Below are 25,770 nucleotides of genomic sequence, written 5' to 3' on the forward strand. Positions count from 1 at the left end.
ATGGCAGCACTGAGATGTGGTGGCAGTGAGACCCGGCGGCAACCGCGGGACCCATCAGCAGCCGTGGTAGCCAGCAGCAACGAGACCCGGTGGCTGCCAGCACCCTGCCCCATAGCCGATTGCAGTTGCCAGTTTGCAGGAGAACACGGGAGCAGAGTGGAAAGATTTGTGAAGCGTGGGTTCCTGCACTTAGTTGGGAGGTCGGATAGGAGTGCTGTCTGTAACAGAGCAGCTGAGGTTGCACAAGAGTTAGGTAAAAAACTTTCACAGAAACTCCAAAATGGTTATTGGCCAGGTAGTGTGGTTAGCGTGGTAACAGTATAAACGGTGAATCAGGTATAAGCCTGGGAACCACTCACAGTGCCACCTTGTGTCCAGAAAGTATACTGAATTATAAATATACTCCTACGGAAGTTGATCCCTACATCATACATATAGATGCATATTTCTACACTGACACAAAAATAATATTTTTGTGGTTGGTGCCTTTTTTTCTTTTCTAATCATTTTCTTGGAAGAACTATCATTAATTTTTATTATATATATATATATTTATTTTTTCAATTTTTAATTTTTTCTTTCTTCTTTTTTAACTTTTTTATGAACACCACTTTTTAATTTTCCTTTCTCTCTTCCTCTTCTTCACTTTTTATGGTTTCTGAGAGTGCTAACATCAGATTTCTAGAGGTTCTTTTGTTTGTTTGTTCATTTTTGCTTGTATGTTTTTTACTTTTCTTTTTTTCTTAATTATTTTATGATTAACATTATTTTTATGGTAGTTGTTTTTTTATTCTTGTTGTTGTATGTGTGTCTGTGTTTCTGACTGTGCATCTGTGGGCTTGTGTGTCTGGCATATTTTTATCTGTTTATTTGCTCATTTGGTCTCAATGAGTTTGGTGTTTTGACCTACAATTCTGAGCTCCCAGCATTCCCCTCCACTCTCACTCTGAGGTCAGGAGGCAAGCCCTCCAGGAGTCCAGATTCTTGGGCAATTTGTCAAGGGGTGTGGACAAGGCCTGGACTACACCTGGTCAGTGCTGACTGTTCAGCACGGGAGTGAGGAGATGGCAGTTGGCTGAGAGGGAACCGCACCAGAGTGGCAGTGCTCTGAGGGGCAGAGCAGCAGCTGTTTTTGCCAACAATAGGGTCCACCCCCAGATATTCTGAAGCCACTACCCCCATCTCCCTGGGCAACCAGAGGAGGCTGGGCATCTTCTCAGATGGCAATCACCACAGAACAGATATGGGACTGAAACACAGGCCCCGTGAGTAAAGGGTTTGCCTGTGGCGGTACAGGCCTGGGTGGAGCACAGAAAATAGAAAACACACGTGCAAAGTTGGGAAGTTCCCAGGGCAGGGCTGACCCAGAGGACAACTTTATTAAGACTAAGAAGCATCTGGCCCTCAGGGGATCATCAGCCTATGGACAAAGGAAGGCAGGAGGCTAGAACTTAACATGCTAAGTATACAAACCTGCAGGAGTAAAGACAGGGCCTGAGGCACAGGTTCTGGGAACTCAAAACAGCTTCTCTTCTACAGAGGAATTTAGCTGTGACAGAAACAAATTCCCACAAAATTGTTCTGTTCTCTCAGTAACATCAATCAGGGGTGGGGCTGGAACTGAGTGAGCACCCTCCAGCCTCAATCAAGTGCCCGAGGTTGTCAGGCCTCACCACCCCCTGCTGGATAAAGGCAGAGAGCAGTGGCCTGGTTGAGCAGATACAGATTCCCTTCACATTCAGGCAGGTACAAACGCCTGGAGTATCTGCTCACTGGAGGCAACTAAGTCACAGCCCTGAAGGGCTATCAGTGACTGAGTGTGAGAGAGGTGCAAGGTGGGGAAGGAGGCATCAAACTTCCCAGACTACTCTATTTCCTGAGTGGATCCTCCTGACTTCACAGAGCACCAGAGCAAGTCATATCTGAGGTGTCACCAGACCTGTGTGATGCAGTTCCCATAGACCTTTGAAACTCTCAAACGTGAGACAGGTGCTGACTGAGACAATAGATTTGAACTTTTGAACTGAGCCAATCGCCTGAGAGTATTCAAGTGGTGCCCTGGGTGTGTGGTTGTAGGAAGGTTTGATTTTCCTTTTCCAATTGCTGCCTGTGGGGGTGGAGTGACTTAATTGCTGGCATTTCTCCACAGCTGACACTTCAACCCAGAGTAACTGTTTTGCTAGGGTCGAACAGAGACCAGCTGAAAACAAGACGGAACCACTTAGCCACACCAAACCAAATAAATCCCCAGTCTCTCAGGCCATAACACTGTACGGGTCCTCAACAAAGCTCCAGGGTAAATGTCAAATGGTGTAAAATAATCATGGGGTGGAATCAGCGGAAAAACTCTGGAAACATGAATAACCAAAATACATCAACCCTCCCCCCAAAAAGATATGGCAGATGTAACTGAAGATCCCATTTATAAACAGCTGGCTGACATGTCAGAAAAAGAATTCAGAATTTGGATTGCAAACAAGATTAATAGAAAGGAGGAAATATGGAATTAGAAATTCGAAGAGCAATTCAAAAGTCAGAATTAGAAATTCGAGGAGAAATTCAAAAGTTGTCTCAAGAATTAAATGAAATTAAAGGCAAAACCACAAAAGATTCTTATGCACTGAAGCAAGAATTTGCAGCCCTCAAAGATCTGAAAAATACAATAGAATCCCTCAGTAACAGAGTGGAGCAAGCAGAAGAAAGGATTTCTGACATTGAAGACAACACTTTTGAATGCTCCCAAACTATCAGAGGAAGAGAAATGAAGGGCAAAAACAGATCATTCTCTCAGAGAGCTCTGGAATAATACGAAGAAGGCTAATATCCGCCTCATTGGAATCCCTAAAAGTGATGAAGTGGCCTCACAAGGCACAGAGGCCCTTCTACATGAAATTATGAAAGAGAATTTTCCAGACATGCCAAGAGATTCTGAAATTCAGATAGCAGACATTTTCAGAAACCCGGCATGACTCAATCTGAATAAGACATCCCCCAGGCATATAATAATTAACTTCACTAGTGTTAATATGAAAGAAAAAATGTTGAAAACAGCCAGACGTAAGAAATCTATTAAGTACAAAGGAAAGAATATTAGAATGACTGCAGATCTCTCTGCTGAAACTTTTCAAGCAAGAAGAGGATGATCATCAACTTGTAATCTCCTAAAAAAAACTAATTTTCAACCCTGGATCCTGTATGCAGCTAAACTGAGTTTCATGTATGATGGAGAAATTAAATACTTTAATGACATTCATATGTTGAAGAAATTTGCCATAACCAAACCAGCTCTTCAGGATATTCTCAGACCTATCCTCCATAATAACCAGTTAAATCCACTACCACAAAAATAAAATCATGAAGAAACTTTTGATCAAACTCCAACTTCCACAGTGGCGAAAGGATTAAAAATGTCCACTGGACTTTTGAAAACCTCGATACCCAAAATTTTACCAGAGTTATCAATATTCTGTAATTAATGTAAACGGCTTAAACTGTCCTCAAATGAGGCACAGATTAGCTGACTGGATACAAAACCTCAGGCCAAATATTTGCTGCATACAAGAGTCACATCTTATGTTAAAAGATAAATATAGACTCAGGGTGAAAGGATGGTTATCCATATTTCAGGCAAATGGTAGCCAGAAAAAAGAAGGTGTTGCAATTCTATTTGCAGATACAATAGGCTTTAAAACAAAAAAAGTAAGGAAGGATTGAATGGTCACTTCATATTTGTTAAGGGTAATACTCAATATGATGAGATTTCAATTATTAATATTTATGCACTCAACCAGAATACACCTCAATTTATAAAAGAAAGTCTAACAGACATGGGCAACTTGATTTCCTCCAGCTCCATAATAGGCAGAGATTTCAACACTCCTTTGGCAGTGTTGGATAGATCCTCCAATAAGAAGCTGAGCAAAGAAATTTTAGATTTAAACATAACCATCCAAAATTTGGATATAGCAGACATCAACAGAACATTTCATCCCCAAAAAACTGAATAAACATAATTCTCATCAGCCCACGGAACATACTCCAAAATCGATCACATCTTAGGTCACAATTCTAACCTCAATAAATTTAAAGGAATAGAAATTATTCCTTGGATCATCATGGAATAAAAGTTGAACTCAGTAACAACAGGAACTGGCATACTCATACAAAAACATTGAAGTTAAATAAATAACCTTATGCTGAATGTTAGCTGGGTCAGAGATGAGATCAAGAAAAAAATTACCAAATTTTTGGAACAAAAAGACAATGAAGACACAAATTATCAGAACCTCTGGGATACTGCAAAGGCAGTCCTAAGAAAGAAATTTATAGCACTGCAAGCCTTCCTCAAGAGAACAGAAACACAGGAAGTTAATAACTTAATGGGACATATCAAGCAACTGGAAAAGGAAGACCATTACAACCCCAAAGCCAGAAGAAGAAAAGAAATAACCAAAATTAGAGGAGAATTAAATGAAATGGAAAGCAAAATAATTATACAGCAGATCAATAAATCAAAAAGTTGGTTTTTTGTAAAGGTCAATAAAATAGATAAATATTTATCTAACCTAACCAGGAAAAACAGAGTAAAATCTCTAATTTCATCAATTACAAATGACAAAGATGAAATAACAACAGACTCCTCAGAAATTCAAAAAATCCTTAATTAATATTACAAGAAATTTTACGATCAGAAATATGAAAATATGAAGGAAATTGACCAATACTTGGAAGCAGGTCACCTTCCAAGACTTAGCCAGAATCAAGTTCTGAAATTGCATTAAACATACGAAATCTCCCTAAGAAGAAAAGCCTGGAACCAGATGGCTTCATGTCAGAATTCTACCTAACCTTTGAAGAGGAACTTGTACCTATATTACTCAACCTGTTTCAAAACATAGAAAAAGAAGGAAGACCACTGAACACGTTCTATGAAGCAAACATCACCCTGATCCCCAAACCAGGAAAAGACCCAACAAGAAAAGAAAATTATAGACCAATATCACTAATGAATATAGATGCAAAAATATTCAACAAGATCCTAACAAACAGAATCCAGCAACACATCAAACAAATTATACATCATGACCAGGTCAGTTTTATCCCAGGGTCTCAAGGCTGGTTCAATATACATGAATCTATAAGTATAATTCAGCACATAAACAAATTAAAAACAAATACTATATGATTATCTCAATTGATGCAGAAAAAGCTTTTGACAATATCCGCATACCTTCATGATCAGAACATTTAAGAAAATTGGTATGCAAGGGACATTTCTTAAACTGATAGAGGTCATCTACAGCAAACCCACAGCCAATATTGTATTGAATGGAGTTAAATTGAAATCATTTCCTCTCAGATCTGGAACCAGACAAGGTTGTCCATTGTCTCCATTGCTCTTTAACATTGTAATGGAAGTTTTTGCCATCACAATTAGGGAAGAAATAGCGATCAAGGGTATCCATATAGGGTCAAAAGACATCAAACTTTCGCTCTTTGCAGATGATATGATTATATATCAGGAAAACACCAGGGATTCTACTACAAAACTCTTAGACATGATAAAAGAATATAGTAGTGTCTCATGTTACAGAATCAACACTCATAAATCGGTATCCTTTATATATCTCAACGATAATCAAGCTGAAAAAACAGTTAGGGACTCTATTCCATTCACAGTACTGCCAAAGAAGATGAAATATTTTGGAGTTTATCTAACAAAGGACATGAAGGATCTCTATAAAGATAACTATGAAACTCTGAGAAAAGAAATAGCTGAAAATGTTAACAAATGGAAAAACATACCATGGTCATGGCTGGGAAGAATCAATATTGTTAAAATGTCCATACTACCCAAAGCAATATACAATTTCAATGCAATCCCTATTAAAGCTCCACTGTCATACTTTAAAGTTCTTGAAAAAACAATACTTCGTTTTATATGGAATCAGAAAAAACCTCAAATAGCCAAGACATTACTCAGAAATAAAAACAAAGCAGGAGGAATCACACTACCAGACCTCAGACTATACTATAAATCGATAATGATCAAAACAGCATGGTAATGGAACAAAAACATAGAAGAAGTTGTCTGGAACAGACTAGAGAACCAAGAGATGAATCCAGATACTTACCTTTATTTGTTCTTGGACAAGCCAATTTACAACATTCAGTGGGGAATAGATTCTTATTTAACAAATGGTGCTGGGTGAACAGGCTGGAAACCTGTAGAAGACTGAAACTGGACCGACACCTTTCACAATTAACTAAGATAGAATCTCGCTGGATTAAAGATTTAAACTTAAGACATGAAACTCTAAAAATACTTGAAGAAAGTACAGGGAAAACTCTTGAAGGTATCGGTCTGGGCGAGTATTTTATGAGGAGGACTCCCCAGGCAATTGAGGCAGTATCAAAAATACACTACTGGGACCTGATCAAACTAAAAAGCTTCTGCACAACCAACAACATAGTAAGTAAAGGAAGCAGACAGCTCTCAGAATTGGAGAAAATATTTTCAGGTTATGTCTCCGACAAAGGTTTAATAACCAAATCCACAGAGAACACAAACATATTAGCAAGAAAAGAACAAGTGATCACATCCCAGGCTTGGCAAAGTACTTGAAGAGAAAATTCTCTGAAGAAGACAGGCACACGGCCTACAGACATATGAAAAAATGCTCTTCATCATTAATCATCAGAGAAATGTAAATCAAAACTACCTTGAGATACTATCTAACTCCAGTAAGATTAGCCCATATCACAACTTCCCAAGACCAGAGATGTTGGCATGGATGTGGAGAAAAGGGAACACTTCTACACTGCTGGTGGGAATCCAAATTAATACATCCTTTTGAAAAGATGTTTGGAGAAAACTTAGAGATCTAAAAATAGATCTGCCATTCAATCCTATAACTCCTCTATAGGTATATACCCAGAAGACCAAAAATCACATTATAACAAAGATATTTGTACAAGAATGTTTATTGCAGCCCAATTTACAGTTGTTGTTTTTTTCTATTTTTTCCTTTTATTAAGTCATATACACATAGATAATGAATACATTTTAAGTCATGGAAAAAGCCCAAGTGCTCATTGACCCATGAATGGATTAATAAATTTTGGTACATGTATACTATGGAATATTATGCAGCCTTAAAGAAAGATGGAGACTTTACCTCTTTCATGTTTACAAGGATCGAGCTGGAACATATTCTTCTTATCAAAGTATCTCCAGAATGGAAGAAAAAGTATCCAATGTACTCAGCTTTACTATGAAGCTCATTTATAGCTTTCATATGAAGGCTATAACCCAACTATAGCACAAGAATATGGGGTAAGGGCCAAAGGAGGGGAGGGAAAGGTGGGCTTTGGGGTGGAGGGAGGGTAATTAATGGGTACAGGAGAAACTTACTAAATGCAGAATAAAAATGTCTTCATACAATAACTAAGAAAATGCCATGAAGGCTATATTAAACAGTTTGATGAAAATATTTCAGATTGTATATGAAACCAGCACATTGTACCCTCTGATTGCACTAATGTACACAGCAATGATTTAATAAAAAATAAAAATAATAAAAATAAATTGTGGGATATTGCAAAGGGAGGCCTAAGAGGGAAATTTATAGCATTGGAAGCCTTCATCAAGAAAACAGAAAGAGGAAGCCAAGAACTAATGGAAAATCTCAAGCAACTAGAAAAGGAAGAACATTCCAACGCCAAACCCAGCAGAAGAAAAGAAATAACCAAAATTAGGACAGAATTAAATAAAATTGAAAACAAAAGGATTATTCAGAAGATCAACGAAACAAAAAGTTGTTTTTTGAAGAAGAAAATTAACAAACTTGATAAACCTTTGGCCAACCTAACCAGAAATAGAAAAGTAAAATCTCTAGTATCATCTATCAGAAATGATAAAGAAGAAATAACAGCAGACACTTCAGAAATTCAAAAAATTTTAATGATTACTACCAAAATGTCTATTCCCAGAAATATGAAAATCTGAAGCAAATGGACCAGTACCTAGAAGCACACCATCTTCCTAGACTCAACCAGAAAGAATTTGAAATCTTGAATAGACCTGTAACAACCACTGAAATACATCATCAATATGAAATCTCCCTGAAAAGAAAAGTCCAGAACCAGATGGCTTCACATCCGAATGCTATCAAACCTTTCAAGAGGCACTAGGGACTAAATAACCCAACGGAAAATTGAAGGGAAGAGATCCTGCCTGCGAAACAGACATTTTGAATTCTCCGAAACAGTGGGCACCTTCCTCCAGAACAGGAGTGATTAAATAGACCAGACCATTCTGGGTGGGGAATACTGGTGTGGGATGGCAGTTCAGGCTGTGCCATGAACTGGCAGGTGGCTGTACTCAAATCTCCAGACTCAAAAGTGAGACCCTGAGCCACATAAACTGAGCAGAAGGTTTCTGTGCGCTGTAGTTGTGCAGCTGGCAGCGAGACCCTGCAACAGCCAGCTCCTCCCCCACAGTCAATTGTAGCTGCCAGTTTGCAGGAGAATGCAGGAGCAGAGTGGAAAGATTTGTGAAGCGTGGACTCCTGCACCAAGTTAGGAGGTCGGATAGGAGAGCACTCTGAAACAGAGCAGCTGAGGTTACAGAACAATTAGGTAAAAAAACTTTTACAGAAACTCCAAAATGGCGATGGTCAGGAAGGGTGGCTATTGTGGTAACAGTATAAACTGTGAATCAGGAATAAGCCTGGGAACTACTCACAGCGCCACCTGGTGTCCATAAAGTATATTGCATTATAAATATATTCCAAGGAAAGTTGATCCCTACGTCATACATATAGATGTATATTTCTACATATATGAAAGAATAATATTTTTGTGGTTGGTGCCTTTTTTTTTCTTTTCTCTCATCATTTTCTTGGAGGAATTATTGTTTATTTTTATTACTTTGATATATACATTTTTTTATTTTTTATTTTTTCTTTCTTCTTTTTTAACGTTCTTATAAACAACACTTTTTTTCTTTTTCTTTCCCTTCTCTCTTCCTCTTCTTCCCTTCTTATGGTTTATGAGAGTGCTAACATCAGATTTCTAGAGGGTTTTTTGTTTGTTTGTTCATTTTCTTTGTATGTTTTTTACCCTTTTTCTTTTTTCTTTTTCTCAATTATTCTATGATTATCATAATTTGTAGTTGTTTTTTTATTTTTGTTGTTGTAGTTGTTGTCTGTATGTTTATGTGTTTCCGATTGATTGTGCATATGTGGCCTTGTGTATCTGGTGCCTTCTTATCTGTTTATTTGCTCACTTGGTCTCAATAAGTTTGGTGTTTTGATCTGCAATTCTGAGCTCCCAGCACTCCCCTCCACTCCCACTCTGAGGTCTGGAGGCCTGTGCCCCAGCAGTCCAGATTCTTGGGTGACTTCTCGAGGGGTGTGGACAGGGCCTGGACTGCAGCTGGTCAATACGGATTCTACAGCACCGGAGTGAGGAGATGACAATTAACTGAGAGGAAGCCACATCATAGCGGCAGTGCCCTGAGGGGCAGAGCAACAGCCATTCATAGCAAAAATAGAGCCCAACTCCAGAGATTCCAAAGCCACAACCCCTGTCTTCCTGGGCAACCAGAGGAGGCCGGGCATCTTCTCAGATGGCAACCAACGCAGAACAGATCTGGGACTGAAACACAGGCCCCATGAGTAAAGGGTTTGCCTGTGGTGGTACCGGCCTGGGTGGAGCACGGGGACTAGAAAACACACGGGCAGACCCAGGAATTTCCAAGGGTGGGGCTGACCCAGGGGACCGCTTTACTGGGCCTAAGATGCACCCGGCCCTTAGGGGATCATCAGCCCATAGACAATGGAAGGCAGGAGGCTAGAGCCGACCATGCTATGAATACAAACCTACAGGAGTAAAGACAGGACCTGAGGTACAGGTTCTGGGAACTCAAAACAGTTTCTTTTCTGCAGAGGAATTTAGCAGGACATAAACAAACATCCACAAAGTTGTTTTGTTCTGTCAGTAACATCAACCAGGGGTGGGGCTAGAACTGAGTGAACACCCCCAGCCTCCATCAAGTGCCTGAGGTTTTCAGGCCTCACCACCATCTGCTGGATAAAGGCAGAGAGCAGTGGCCTGGCTGAGCAGATACAGATTTCCTTGTGACTCAGACAGGAACAAATACCTGGAGTATCTGCTCACTGGAGGCAACTGAGTAACAGCCCTGCAGGGGCTATCAGTCACTGGGTCTGACAGAGGTTCAAGGTGGGGAAGGAGGCATGAACCTTCCCAGACTATTCTATTTGCTGGGCGGGTCCTTCTGACTTCATGGAGCACTGGAGCAAGTCATATTTGAGTTGTCACCATACCCCTGCAATCCAGTTCCCAGAGACCTTTGAAACTCTCACACCTGAGACAGGTGTTGACTGAGAAAATTGATTTGGACTTTTTGAACTGAGCCAATCGCCTGAGGACGATACAAGTGGTGCCCTGGGTGTGTGGTTGTAGGAAGGTTTGATTTTCCTTTTCCAATTGCTGCCTGCAGGAGGCGGGGTGACTTAATTGCTGGTATTTCTCCACAGCTGAAACTTCAACCCAGAGTAACTGTTTCACTAGGGTCAAACAGAAACCAGCTGAAAACAACACAGAATCACTTAGCCCCACCACATCAAATAGATCCCCAGTCTCTCAGGCGGTAGCAGTGTACGGGTCCTCAACAAAGCTCCAGGGGAAAAGTCAAATGGTATAAAATAATCATGGGGCAGAATCAGTGGAAAAACTCTGGTAGCAAGACTAACCAGAATAGATCAACCTCCCAAAGGAAAGATATGGCAGATGTAACTGGAGATCCCATTCATAAATACCTGGCCGAGATGTCAGAAATCGAATTCAGAATTTGGATTGCAAACAAGATTAATAGAATGGAGAAAAATTTGGAATTAGAAATTTGAAGAGCAATTCAAAAGTCAGAATTAGAAATTCGAGGAGAAATTCAAAAGTTGTCTCAAGAATTTAATGAATTTAAAGAACAAACCACCAAAGATTTCAATGTGTTGAAGCAAGAATTTGCAGCCCTCAAATATCTGAAAAATACAGTATAATCCCTCAGTAACAGAGTGGAGCAAGCAGAAGAAAGGATTTCTGACATTGAATACAAAGCTTTTGAACGCTCCCAAACTCTTAAAGAGGAAAAGAAATGGAGAAAAAAAACAGATCATTCTTTCAGAGAGCTTTGGGATAATTTGAAGAAGGCTAATATACACCTCATTGGAATCCCTAAAAGTGATGAAGTGGCATCACAAGACACAGAGACCCTTCTCCATGAAATTATAAAAGAGAATTTTCCAGACATGCCAAGAGATTCTGAAATACAGATAGCAAACAGTTTCAGAACCTCAGCAAGACTCAATCTGAGAAAGACATCAACCAGGCATATTATAATTAACTTCACTGGTGTAAATATGAACCTGAAACTAGCCAGACATAAGAAATCCATTACCTATAAAGGGAAGAATATTAGAATGACTGCAGATCTCTCTCTGAAACTTTTCAAGGCAGAAAAGGATGGTCACTGACTTTTAATGTCCTAAAACAAAATAACTTTCAACCCCAGATCCTTTATCCAGCTAAACTGAGTTTCATTTATGATGGAGACATTAAATACTTTAATGACATTCATTTGTTGAAGAAATTTGCCATAACCAAACCAGTTCTTCAGGATATTCTCAGACCTGTCCTGCATAACCACCAGCCCATTCCTCTGCCACAAAAATTAACTCACTCAGAAAATTTTGATCAAACTCCAACTTCAACCCTGGCAAAAGGATTAAAAATGTCCACTGGACTTTCAAAAACTTTGATACCAAAAATTTCACCAAACTTATCAACATTCTCTATTAATGTGAATGGCTTAAACTGTCCTCTAAAGAGGCACAGGTTAGCTGACTAGATGCAAAAACTTAGGTCAGGTATTTGCTGCATACAAGAGTCACAATTCACCTTAAAAGATAAACATAGACTCAGGGTGAAAGGATGGTCGTCCATATTTCAGGCAAATAGTAGCCAGAAAAAAGCAGGCGCTGCAATTCTATTTGCAGACACAATAGGCTTTAAAGCAACAAAAGTAAGAAAGGACAAAAATGGTCACTTAATATTTGTTAAGGGTAATACTCAATACGATGAGATTTCAATAATGAATATTTATGTACCCAACCAGAATGCACCTCAATTCATAAGAGAAACTCTAACAGACATGAGCAACTTAATTTCCTCCAGCTCCGTAATAGCTGGAGTTTCAACACTCCTTTGGCAGTGTTGGATAGATCCTTCAATAAAAAGCTGAGCAAAGAAATCTTAGATTTAAACCTACCCATCCAATATTTGGATTTGGCAGACATCTACAGAACATTTCATCCCAACAAACGTTAATACACATAGTTCTCATCAGCCCACAGAACATACTCCAAAATCGATCACATCTTAGGTCACAAGTCTAACCTCAGTAAATTTAAAGGAGTAGAAATTATTCCTTGCATCCTCAGTAACATCAGGACCACCATGGAATAAAAGTTGAACTCAGTAACATCAGGAACCTACATACTCATATAAAAACATGGAAGTTAAATAACCTTATGATAAATGATAGCTGGGTCAGAGATGAGATCAAGAAGGAAATTGCCAAATTTATAGAACAAAACGACAATGAAGACATGAATTATCAGAACTTCTGGGATACTGCAAAGGCAGTCCTAAGAGGGAAATTTATCGCACTGCAAGCCTTCCTCGAGAGAACAGAAAGAGAGGTTAACAACTTAATGGGACATCTCAAGCAACTAGAAAAAGAAAGAACATTCCAACCCCAAACCCAGTAGAAGAAAAGAAATGACCAAAATTAGAGCAGAATTAAATGAAATTGAAAACAAAAGAATTATATAACAGATTAATATATAAAAAAGTTGGTTTTTTGAAAAGGTCAATAAAATAGATAAACCTTTGGCTAACCTAACCAGGAAAAAAAAAAAGTAAAATCTCTAATCTCATCAATCAGAAATGACAAAGATGAAATAACAACAGCCTTCTCAGAAATTCAAAAAATCCTTAATGAATATTACAAAAAACTATTCTCAGAAATATGAAAATCTGAAGGAAATTGACCAATACTTGGAAGCACGTCACCTTCCAAGACTTAGCCAGAATCAAGTGGAAATCTTGAACAGGCCAATATCAAGTTCTAAAATAGCATCAACCATGCGAAATCTCCCTAAAAAGAAAAGCTCAGGACCAGATGGCTTCACTTCAGAATTCTACCAAACCTTTACAGTGGAACTAGTACCTTTATTACTCAACCTGTTCCAAAATATAGAAAAAGAAGGAAGACTACCCAACATGTTCTAGGAAGCAAACATCACCCTGATCCCCAAACCAGGAAAAGACCCAACAAGAAAAGACAATTATAGACCAATATCACTAATAAATATAGAAGCAAAAATATTCAACAAGTTCCTAACAAACAGAATCCAGCAACACATCAAACAAATTATATGTCATGACCAGGTCAGTTTTATCCCAGGGTCTCAAGGCTGGTTCAATATACGTAAATCTATAAGTATAATTCAGCACATAAACGAATTATAAAACAAAGACAATATGATTCTCTCAATTGATGCATAAAAAGCTTTTGATAATATCCAGAATCCCTTCATGATTAGAACACTTAAGAAAACTGGTATAGAAGGGACATTTCTTAAACTGATAGAGGCCATCTACAGCAAACCCACAGCCAATATTGTATTGAATAGAGTTAAATCTAAACCATTTCCACTCAGATCAGGAACCAGACAAGGCTGCCTATTGTCCCCAGTGCTCTTTAACATTGTAATGGAAGTTTGAGCCATCACAATTAGGGAAGAAAAGGCGATCAAGGGTATCCATAGAGGGTCAGAAGAGATCAAACTTTTGCTCTTCGCAGATGATATGATGGTATATCTGGAAAACACCAGGGATTCTACTACAAAACTCTTAGAAGTGATCAAGGAATACAGCACTGTCTCAAGTTACAAAATCAACACTCATAAGTCAGTAGCCTTTATATATACCAACAATAGTCAAGCTGAAAAAATAGTTAAGGAGTCTATTCCATTCACAGTAGTGCCAAAGAAGATGAAATATTTGGGAGTTTATCTAATAAAGGACATGAAAGATCTCTATAAAGAGAACTACCAACTCTAAGAAATAGCTGAAAATGTTAACAAATGGAAAAACATATCATGCTCATGGCTGGGAAGAGTCAACATTTTTAAAATGTCCATACTACCCAAAGCAATATAAAATTTTAATGCAATCCCTATTAAAGTTCCACTGTCATACTTTAAACATCTTGAAAAAATAATACTTCATTTTATATGGAATCAGAAAAAAACCTCAAATAGCAAAGACATTACTCAGAAATAAAAACAAAGCAGGAGGAATCATGCTACCAGACCTCAGACTATAATATAAGTTGATAGTGATCAAAACAGCATGGTACTGGCACAAAAGCAGAGAAGTAGATGTCTGGAACAGAATAGAGAACCAAGAGATGAACCCAGTTACTTACCATTATTTGAACTTTGACAAGCCAATTAAAAACATTCAGTGGGGAAAAGATTTCTTATTTAACAAATGTTGCTGGGTGAAATGGCTGGCAACCTATACAAGACTGAAACTGGACCTGCACCTTTCACCATAAACTAAGATAGACTCTCAATGGATTAAAGATTTAAACTTAAGACATGAAACTATAAAAATACTAGAAGAGAGTGCAAAGAAACCCTTGAAGAAATCGGTCTGGGCGAGTATTTTATGGGGAGGACCCCCCCTGGGCAATTGATGCAGCTTCAAAAATACACTACTGGGACCTGATCAAACTAAAAAGCTTCTGCACAGCCAAGAACACAGTAAGTAAAGCAAGCTAACAGCCTTCAGAATGGGAGAAGATATTTTCATGTTATGTCTCTGACAAAGATTTAATAACCAGAATCCGCAGAAAACTCAAGCATATAAGCAAGAAAACAAAAAGTGATCCCATCTCAGGCTGGGCAAGGGACTTGAAGAGAAACTTCTCTGAAGAAGACAGGCACATGGCTTACAGACATATAAAAAAATGCTCATCATCTTTAATCATCAGAGAAATGTAAATCATTTTGAGATACCATCTAACTCCAGTAAGTTTAGCCCATATCACAAAATCCCAAGATCAGAGATTTTGGCATGGATGTGGAGAAAGGGGAACACTTCTACACTGCTGGTGGGAATGCAAATTAATACATTCCTTTTGGAAAGATGTTTGGAGAACACTTAGAGATCTAAAAATAGATCTTCCATTCAATCCTATAATTCTTTTACTAGGTATATACCCAGAAGACCAAAAATCACATTATAACAAAGATATTTGTAGCAGAATGTTTATTGCAGCCCAATTTACAATTGCTAACTCATGGAAAAAGTCCAAGTGCCCATCGACCCACGAATGGATCAATAAATTGTGGTATATGTACACTATGGAATAGTACACAGCTTTAAAGAAAGATGGAGACTTTACCTCTTTCATGTTTACATAGATGGAGCTGGAACATATTCTTCTTAGTAAAGTATCTCAAGAATGGAAGAACAGATATCCAATGTACTCAGCCCTACTATGAAACTAATTTATGGCTTTCATAGGAAAGCTAAAACCCAGTTATAACCTAGGAATATGGGGAAGGGGGAGAGGGAGGGGAGGGAGGGGGGTGGTTGGGCAGAGGAAGGGTGATTGGTGCATTTATACCTGCAGTGCATCTTGCAAAGGTACATGTGAAACTTAGTGAATGCAGAATATGATTGTCTTAACATAATAACTAAGAAAATGCCAGGAATACTATGTTAACCAGTGTGATGAAAATGTGTCAAACTGTTTATAAAACCAGTGTATGGTGCCCCATGTTCGTATTACTGTACGCAACTATGATCTAATACTAATAATATATATATATATATATTAAAAAGAATGCAGCCTAAAAGTGAAAAAAGAAAGACATGAGGAGAAACTTTTTGAGTCAAGATAGACTAACAACCAAGAAGCTCATGAAAATAATGCTCAACCTCTTTAATCATCAAGGAAATGCAAATCAAAACCTCAATGAGATATCAATTAACTCCAGTGAGAATGGATTTTATCAAAAATTTCCAAAACAACAAATGCTAACATGGATGTAGAGAGAAAATACATTTCCACACTGTTGGTGGGACTTCAAAGTAGTCCCACTCTGTTGGACTTCAAAGTTGTACAATCTCTATGGCAAGTGGCATGGAGATACCTCAAAAACATATAAGTAGATCCATCACTCTTTGTACTGTGTATTTACCCAAAGGGGCAAAAAAAATAAAAAATAAAAAAAGACATTTTCTAAAAGTGACACCTGTGCTCAAATGTTTATGGCAGTACAATTCACAATCACAAAGATGTGGAAACAACCCAAGCCCACATGCCAATCAATACATGAGTGAACTAATGCAATTTGGTAGATGTATAGCATAGAGTACTATGCAGCCATAACAAGAATAGTGACTTCCTGTAGTACCCTCCATGGAACTGGAGACCATTCTTCGAAGTGAAATACCAGAAGAATGGAAAAACGAACACCACATGTACTCACTATTAAATTGGAACTAATTGATCAACAGTTATGTGCACATATGGAAATAACACTCATCAAAAACCAAGTATGTGGGAGGTGAAAGGCTGGAATGGGCAAGTTCACACCTAATTGGCACAGTGCACATGATCTGGGTGATGGGCACTCTTATAATTTTGACTCAAAAGGTACAAACACAATTTATATAATCAAAACATTTGTAAGAATGTAATATTTGAAATAAAATACAACTATAAGCCAGATAGGGCTATTTAGCTGGTGGCTCAGTTATTTTGCAATGTTTGAGACAACTTTCACTTACATGCCTGCTGTGTAGGAAGGACTTCCTGGGGGTCTGGTCAGAGTGCTGGCTCTACTGGGCTCCTGTGTCTCTCCACAGACTCACATAGTCCCTTTAGGAGCATAGCATATGCAGAATTCTTACATTGCAGTTTGGGCCTCTCAAACAGGAAGACAGAAACTTCCAATCATCTTGACAATCATCTCCAAATTGGCATGACATCACTTCCACACTTTCAATTTTTCAAAGCAATCACAATTTTGCCTCCAAACAAAAATAGAAAGAAACAGACAGGCTGTCTCAATGATGGGAGTATCTAAGAATGATCAGCTTTGCTGAATCTGGCACACAGTGCCGTATCGTGCAGACACTGATTGAGATGCATATGGCTGTCACACATATTGTATATCTATAAAAACAAACTTTGGTTCACTAGACAGAGTAGTAGAATCTGAAATGACTTTACACATGACGTAAACCCAAGATGACCCCGCCCATGTAGCACATATCTGCTATATATGCTAGATCTATCACCCTAAGGAGGCAAAAGTTTCTAACCATTATAGATAACCTCTCCATATTATGCATCTCTGGCCTTAAATCACTGGGGACACCCACACACATAGACAGAATGGAGAATAAACGAAGTGCCCACTTGATGGAAAACAACTGGGCAATAGTCTGGTCCCAATATCTGATCCTCCCCATTTGGAGTCAGTAAGACTCCCACAATCCCCAGTGACTTATTCTTTTAGACATCCTCTAACACCTGACCATCCAGTGAAAATTTAGTTTGTCATAGTACCTACCTACAAAAATGCATGTAAATGGGGTTGTGAAAGGCGCTGTTGTGAGGACATAGAAAGACTGTAGGTAGGGTGAAAAGCAGAGGAGGCTCCCAGTATTGGAAAGCCCACACTATTGAATTCTGGTTAAGAAAAGTAGGGACTTACACATTTACATTTGAGTTAACTTCCAAATGGATTTTAAGGCAGGTGAAGAAAATCAGTGATGCAATTTTTTTTTTTTAATTTTAAGGCATTTCTTCTCCTGTAGGCTAATAGGAATAAGCACTCTTTCTCTGTATCCCTGACAGACTCAAACACTATAGGATAGGCTGGGTGTGGTGGCTTATGACCATAATAGCAACATTTTGGGAGGTTGAGTGAAGATAATTGCTTGAGGCCAGGAGCTGGGCAATATAACAAAATCTGGTCTCTATAAGAAATGTATTTTTAAATTAGCAGGGTAGATTGTTACACACCTGTAATTCTGGGTACTTGGGAGCTTGATGCAAGATGGTCCTTTGAGCCCAGGAGTCTGAGGTCTGAGGATGCAGTGATCTAGTATTGTGCCACTGCACTGTAGACCCAGTGACACAGAAAGGCCCTGTCTCTTAGCAAACAAAAACTAAGACAGTATAAGACTAACACTGTGTCTACTGCACCAGACACTGAAGTGAGTTTCAGAAATCACCTTGATTCCTGGTGCCATATCTAACACAATAGGTATCTAATTTTTCCTTAGACCCTTCACCCTTTCCATCCCCTCTGGAAAAGGATTCTCAGTTCCAAGAAGGGATAGAATTCATAGTGCCGCTCCGATTTTTTATATAAGGACAATAACCACGCAAATTATTCATTCCTGAAACAAAATTTTCTTTTATGCATCCCAATATTCTTGGACAAACAATAGGTCCACACAAGGACATGTGGTCTCTGCCTAACTTCAATCCCTAGGGCTGATGTGGTTCCCCATTATTTGGGAGTAGGAAAATCCCTACACACAGGTAGTTAAAATATGGACAGATTCCAAGATTTCAGAAGAATCACAGGGAAAAGTAGGAAAAGCCACGAATGTCAGGACTGGTGAATCACTTCCCTCAGATAGATGCAGGGCAACAGGAAAATCCAGACTGAATGTCTTATGGAGAGAAGTGCAACTGCTCTCAAGCTTCACTAATGCTAGCTTCTTGGATCCATCAAAACTGACTGTGATCCTAGTTTTGTTTCAATAACACAGATAAACTGAAATGTGCACCTCTTCAAGCATCCTCTTTCTGTCTTTGCACCCTCCTTGTCTAGGAGAAACATGCCAGGATCAAAGAGAGGGAGAATGGTGATGAAACCAGAATCAAGAATTGTCCCATTGTACTGTTCTCTGCCCAGAATCTGGGTTGTTATATGGCTATTGGATTTGTAGGTTTCACTTAAACTTGGGGGAAAGCCAGAGAGGTAGTAGGGGCAGGGTGAATCATTTTAAATCAACACTCACAAATCAGTAGCTTTTATACATACCAATAATAGTCAAGCCAAATAAACAGTCAAGGACTCTATTCTTTTTACAGTTGTGCCAAAGAAGATGAAATATTTGGGAATTTACGTAACAAAGGACGTGAAAGATCTCTATAAAGAAAATTATGAAACTCTGAGAATAGAAATAGCTGAAGATGTTAACAAATGGAAAAATATGCTGTGCTCATGGCTAGGAGGAATCAACATTGTTAAAATGTTCATATTACCCAAAGCAATTTACAAGTCCAGTGCAATCCCTGTCAAAGCACCACCGTCATACTTTAAAGATGTGGAAAAAATAGTACTTTGTTTTATATGGAACTGCAAAAAACCTCGAATATCCAAGACATTACTCAGAAATAAAAACAAATCAGGAGGAATCATGCTACCAGACTTATTAATCGATTTGGCCCTATACAGTTCTGGATTCACATCCTTATCGCCATGAATAAAAGCATACAGTATATGCCACAAAGGAAAGACCAGTGGGCAAAGGATCACAGCTGTTGAATCACTATTTTGCATCTCACCTCCAGTGCGGACTTTAGGATGGTTTGTCCCAGGACATCTGAGTGCATGCTTAACCACTGGCTGTTGCTCTGAGGCTTCAGGTTACCCACTGGCAGACTCAAAGTGGGTGCTCTGATTGGACGCTCACATTCTTGCAGCATAAGGCACAGAAGCAAGTGATGAAGATTTGCTTTTTCAGAAATAAATGTAGTCAGGAAGGAAATAGAAACAGAAAATTCAGAATGAGTTAGAGGAATAATCTTGTTTCTAGGGAGTCTGAGATAAGTATTGTTCCATGTAAGGCCTATATATGCAAAGCAGCCTCAAAATGCTGAAGGAGATGAGAAACCAAAGAATGAGGCAGACGAATCCAGTGTGTCAGTAAAAAGTAGGTAATTAGGTAACTTACAGACAAAGGCACAGACTTGTGCGGCAGCAAGGTAGGTTACTCTCCACGATCACTTCCTCCTCATGTAGGGTAATCTGCTATAGGAGAACAGTGTGTGTGCATGTGCATAGACAATCACAGGCAACCCCACAGACCAGGCAAAACTACTATGTGTATCAAGGCCTATAATTTGTGCAATGGCATCAAGGAAGGATTTATGGCAAATAGATGTTCTTACACTAAGGGCAGTAAAGAAAGAAAACTTTTCTCAGTAGAGGAAAAAAAAAATAAAGTAGGAAGCAGAAGGCATTGACTGGACTCGAGTTAATTGGAAGTCAACATGGCAGACTGACATCCAAGATGGAGTCCCTTTTGTCTCCACAGCTGTAGTTTCTTGAACTTTGTGATTCAGTTATTTCTGTTCTGTGAGTCTTCAGTTATGCTTTTAAATGAATTCTCCATAATATAGGTAATGTTGAAAAACATGGAATTCTTAAAAAAGAAACAGAAGAAGACATTAACAAATGGAAGAATATACCATGCTCCTGGGTGGGAAGAATAAACATTGTTAAAATGCCTATACTACCTGAAGTGATGTACATATTTAACACAATCCCATCAAAATAGCCACATCATATTCTGAAGGACTGGAAAAAATATTTCCTTCTTTTGTATGGAATCAGGGAAAAAAACTTGCATACCCAAGCCAAGATAATACGCAGTAATAAAAACAAAGCTTCAGGACCACTGGAGCACCAAACCCAAAGTCTCTTTGCACAGCCACAGCACCTGTCCCAAAAGAGCTGCAGCCCACCACAGCAGGATGGCTTGTATTGTCTAGGTAGGTAGCATGCCGAGGATTTGGGGGGTAGTTTGCAGGTAGTGTTCCACAGATTTGATGGGTTTGTGTTGTGCAGCATCCTAATTGGATGGGAAGGTGGTGATCTGTGACATCCTGCCTATCTTTTGAACTTTTGTGTTCAGGAGACTTATTCCTTGATTGAGCATCTTGGTCACATTCTCCGAGCCAGGCAACAGGAAGCTCATAGGTCCACAGATGCCCACTGTGATTGGTGGATGTGATTCACATGCCATGAGAACTATCCAATCATCTTGAGGGCCCTGAGGCTCTCTGACAGGCTACTCTCATGAGTTTTCATCTGGTCAGAGGGTGAGTTGTCCAGTGACATTGGTAAACACGAGTATAAAATGATGACCAACCACTCAAAGTCGCCATTTTTTTTCTCTGTACTTCCTGGCAGCTGTCTCCACCATGGCTGAACTTCCTCTGGGATGTCTACAGATACCACCTTCCCTGGTGCCAAGGAGCCACAAGAGGCCAAGTAATACACAAGTGAGATGCAGAATCTGCCACGGCCCCACAAGTTGTCAACCAGCCAGGCAGGGGACAGTTTTGACACCTACTTCAACACGGAGGCTGTGCAAATCATGGATTCGTTTGATTACAACATCCTGGAGTGAATCAACCAGGAGGCCTGCACTTGGACCACTACACCAAACACTCAGATATCATTTCAAGAGAGATCCAGTTCACACTGGGCCTGAGGCTGTCCTTGCATATTGGCAAGTATGCCGTGTCCGAGGCCAATAAGGCCTTCACCTGGCACACCATCCGCAAATGAGCTTTGTGAAGAATGACTGAGACAGTAACCCAAAGGCTCTTTTCAGAGCCACACACAGTTATCCTGAATGAGCTATAGCACACAACGATGGGAGCGGGGCACAGAGTTGAGTTTGGGGCCAGTTAGCAGGTGGGGTCTTCCCAACATGGGACTGTGTGGCTAGTGCTATCCTGCTAATGTATGACTGAACTGTCAAGTTGTACTTCATATGTACTATCGCAACAGATAAAGTGCACAAGCAGATATAAAAGCCAGGCATATCCTGATCATATCTTTCCACACATATTCAATATTTGGAAAGGGAGGGGGGAGGTAGGCAGAGGGCGGGAGATTGGTGGGATACACCTGCAGCGCATCTTACAAGGGTGTATGTGAAACTTAGTAAATGTGGAATGTAAATGTCTTAGCACAATAACTAAGAAAATGCCAGGAAGGCTATGTTAACCAGTGTGATGAAAATGTGTCAAACGGTCTATGAAACCAGGGTATGGTGCCCCATGATCACATTAATGTACCCAGCTATGATTTAATAAAAAAAAAAAAAAAAAACACTTTAAAATCAACATACACACAGGGCAGAAAGTGCTAAACCATATTTTAAAAACATCATCTATATTTCAAGGTCCCAAAAGTCTGAAGTTAAAATATCCTCATTCACTCAGATTTTTTAGATTCTTATCATCTTGAACCTGAAAACTTTCCTCTTTATAACAAAAAACTACTTGACTTGCAATTATTCATGCATAGGGGAACTTGGGAAGACCCCAAGTTCCAGGTTCCTGAGGTTTGGCCAGTGAAATAGTTACAGTGTCTGGGCCCCACTCATTTCCCAAAGTCAGGGAAGGTTGCTCCTGCTAAAGCAATACGAAGCTAGCCATGAAATTGAACCTGGAGGTTGTGTTGAAACAGTGAATTTTTTATCTGTGCCTGTTGCCTTGCTTTTTTTTTTTATCACAGTGATTTGAAAATGTGAATTGAGACCTGGGAGAGGGGTATGCCTCTCGCTCCTTGCATCAAATCAGAAGAGTAAGGTCAGCGATTAAGGGAAGTAGGGTAACTTGTGTTTGCTCAAGCAATTTGAATGTTAATATTTATATCACTGTTAATATATTCTAATTTCGGTCTTCAGTGTTTCCTTTGCTGTGGACAGCTTTGAGGGTGCTGTTTTGGTCCATCGGCTGGAGGCAGGGTACAGAGTCTACTGTCTGAGTTTGACTGTGTAGCTTGAACCCAGGCCTTCTGGAGCTTTCCCAGTGTAGCACAGAGAAACCACAGTGGCTGCCCCTGAGCCTTGCCTACATCTCCTGGCCTGGGAGGGACCCAGACAGCGTCACATCCCTCAGCACTCCATGTTCTCTTCTCTGTCTTTGCATCTGTACCATGTCCCCAGATCAGATAGGGCCCCATAGACGGACAGCTTGCCCTCAGGGTCAATGGGAAAGAAATCATGAGATCATAGACAATAGGTGACCTTTTAGCTCCAGCAGCTCTTTTTGACAAGAAAAGTGGTTGGGAAATATGGATTGCTGCTTTTGCTCCAATTGGTTCATAACTTGCTTTTTTGCAAGGACATTATACAGTAAAGCTTGTTCCGTGGTCCCAGTGCCTTAAAAACTTTGTCTTGCATGGCACCAAGAATGTTACAAATTCCAGCAGTTTAATATTGTCAAGGCAAAATAGTGATGGTGGTCAGAAAAAAAGGCTTGTGAACACATTATAGGCTGTGGAAATACAGTCTGGGGTCTTGCTTTTGGGTCTTCTGTTCCAGAAAAACAGAGTCGCTGTGTAAATATAAACTGGTATCAATTCAGATTTGGACAAGATCAGCTACTCCTTGCCATGGGGTTAAACAATGGGTGTATCAAAATATGGGATGTATATACAGGAAAAGTCAGCCTTAACCTGATAGAGGTTCATCACTTCATACTGAAGTGGTCAGACATTTAACTTTTGCTCCACATGGGCTATTGATCCTAGTGTCAGCTTCAGGAGACCAAACTCTCAGAGTATGGCACCTGAAAGATGATGGAAACATGGTAAAAGGATTGAGGGGGCATCAGAACTGGGTCTACAGCTGTGCATTCCCTCATGACTCTTCTATGCTATGTTTAGTTGGAGACAGTAAAGCAGTTTTCTTTTAGAATATGGAAAAATATACCATGATATGGCAACTAGAAGGACCTCATCATGATGTTGTAGTTTGTGACTTTTCCCCTGATGGAGCATAACTGGCTACTGCATCTTATCATACCCACGCATGTATTTGGGATCCACATAATGGAGACATTCTGATGGAATTTTGGCATATGTTTCCCCCACCTACTCCAATATTTGCTGGAGGAGCAAATGACTGATGGGTACAATCTGTATCTTTTAGTCTTGATGGACGGCATATTACAAGCCTTGCTGATGACAAAATGGTGAGGTTCTGGAGAATCAATGAGGATTATGCAGTACAAGCTGCACCTTTGAGCAATAATCTTTGTTGTGCCTTTTCTACTGATGGCAATATTTTAGCTACTGGGACACAGGATGGAAGTGTTTATTGTGGGGCGACTCCAAGGCAAGTCCCTAGGCTTGAACATTTAAGTGGAATGTCGATCCAAAGAGTGATGCCCACTCAGGAAGTCCAGAAGCTGCCAATTCCTTCCAAAGTTTTGGAGTTTCTCTCCTATCATATTTAGAAGACATTGCCTTCCCCATTAGCGGAGACTGACAGCATACACTTTACACAAACCTCAAAGTTTATTGACTTCAAGTATCTGTCTTTAAAGGTTTAGAAGATTTATTAAATTTGATACATTCTTGTAATGCATGTTTATCATTTGAGCTTTTAAAACATTATTTATAGACTAGATTATAGAAATATTCTTAACACATCACATATACTTAGATATAAGTTGCTATATGTTGAATGGGCCCTTTTGCTTCTAATTTTTAGTTTTGGCATGTGTATATTTCTTCAGTAGAACCACAATATGGATCTTTGATGTAAACTGGAAGGAATTTTTTTTTTATTAAATCATAGCTGTGTACAATAATGCAATCATGAGGTACAATGTGCTGGTTCCATATAGAGTCTGAAATTTTTTCACTGAACTGGTTAACATAGCCTTTGTAGCATTTTCTTAATTATTGCGTTCAAACCCTTATACTCTACACTTAGTAAACTTCACCTACACACTAACTGGAGGGAATTTTTTTTTTTTTTATTCTGAGACAGTGAGATGTTAAACACTGGTTTAAACTAAATTGCCTAACACAAGATATACTTGACTGGGGGAGGCATGTCAGACTGCCCGCTAATGAAACAGTTTTTGTATAGGGAAAGGTGGTGCTGAAATTTTGAATGTGACATTCTTTGAAAGAAAAAAATCAGAGCCAGGATATAACTAGATAAAGGATGCCTTTCTCTCCTACCCCCCCCCATATTTTAAATAGTGCAATGGGCCTTACTTTTGAAAAGCAGCTTGCTACTTTACTTTTTGGCATAAAGTATTATAAATATTACTCTTTTCAGAAAAATCCATCTGCTGTTTTATTGCTAAATATTTGTTTTTACTAAGGGACAATTATTTTAAGACCATGGATTCTTTTTCTTTTTTCATTATTGTTGAGGATTTATTGAGGGTACCAGAAACCAGGTTACACTGATTGCATTTGTTAGGTAAAGTCCCTCTTACAATCGTGTCTTGTCCGCAAGAGGTGTGTCACAAACCAAGACGCCACCCCCTCCCTCCTTCTCTCTCTCTCTGCTCTTTTATTCCCCCACCCACCTCTTCTTTTCCCTCTCTCTCTGCTCTCCACTTCCCTAACTTCCCACCATGTATTAGGTCATTAATTCTACTCATATCAAAATTGAATATGTAGGATTCATGCCATTCTTGCGATGCTTTACTAAGAATAATGTGTTCCACTTCCATCCAGGTTAATACAAAGGATGTAAAGTCTCTATCATTATTTATTTATTTATTAATGTTTTATTGTTAAATCATAGCTGTGT

General features: G+C 39.2%; 1 pseudogene; it reads left to right on the top strand.

Moving 5' to 3' along the window:
- Positions 1–24,451, top strand: LOC128576969 (WD repeat and SOCS box-containing protein 1-like; annotated as a pseudogene).
- The last annotated feature ends 1,319 nt before the right edge of the window (positions 24,452–25,770 follow it).

Source organism: Nycticebus coucang, chromosome X (assembly GCF_027406575.1).
Source record: "Nycticebus coucang isolate mNycCou1 chromosome X, mNycCou1.pri, whole genome shotgun sequence".
Lineage (NCBI taxonomy): Eukaryota > Metazoa > Chordata > Mammalia > Primates > Lorisidae > Nycticebus > Nycticebus coucang.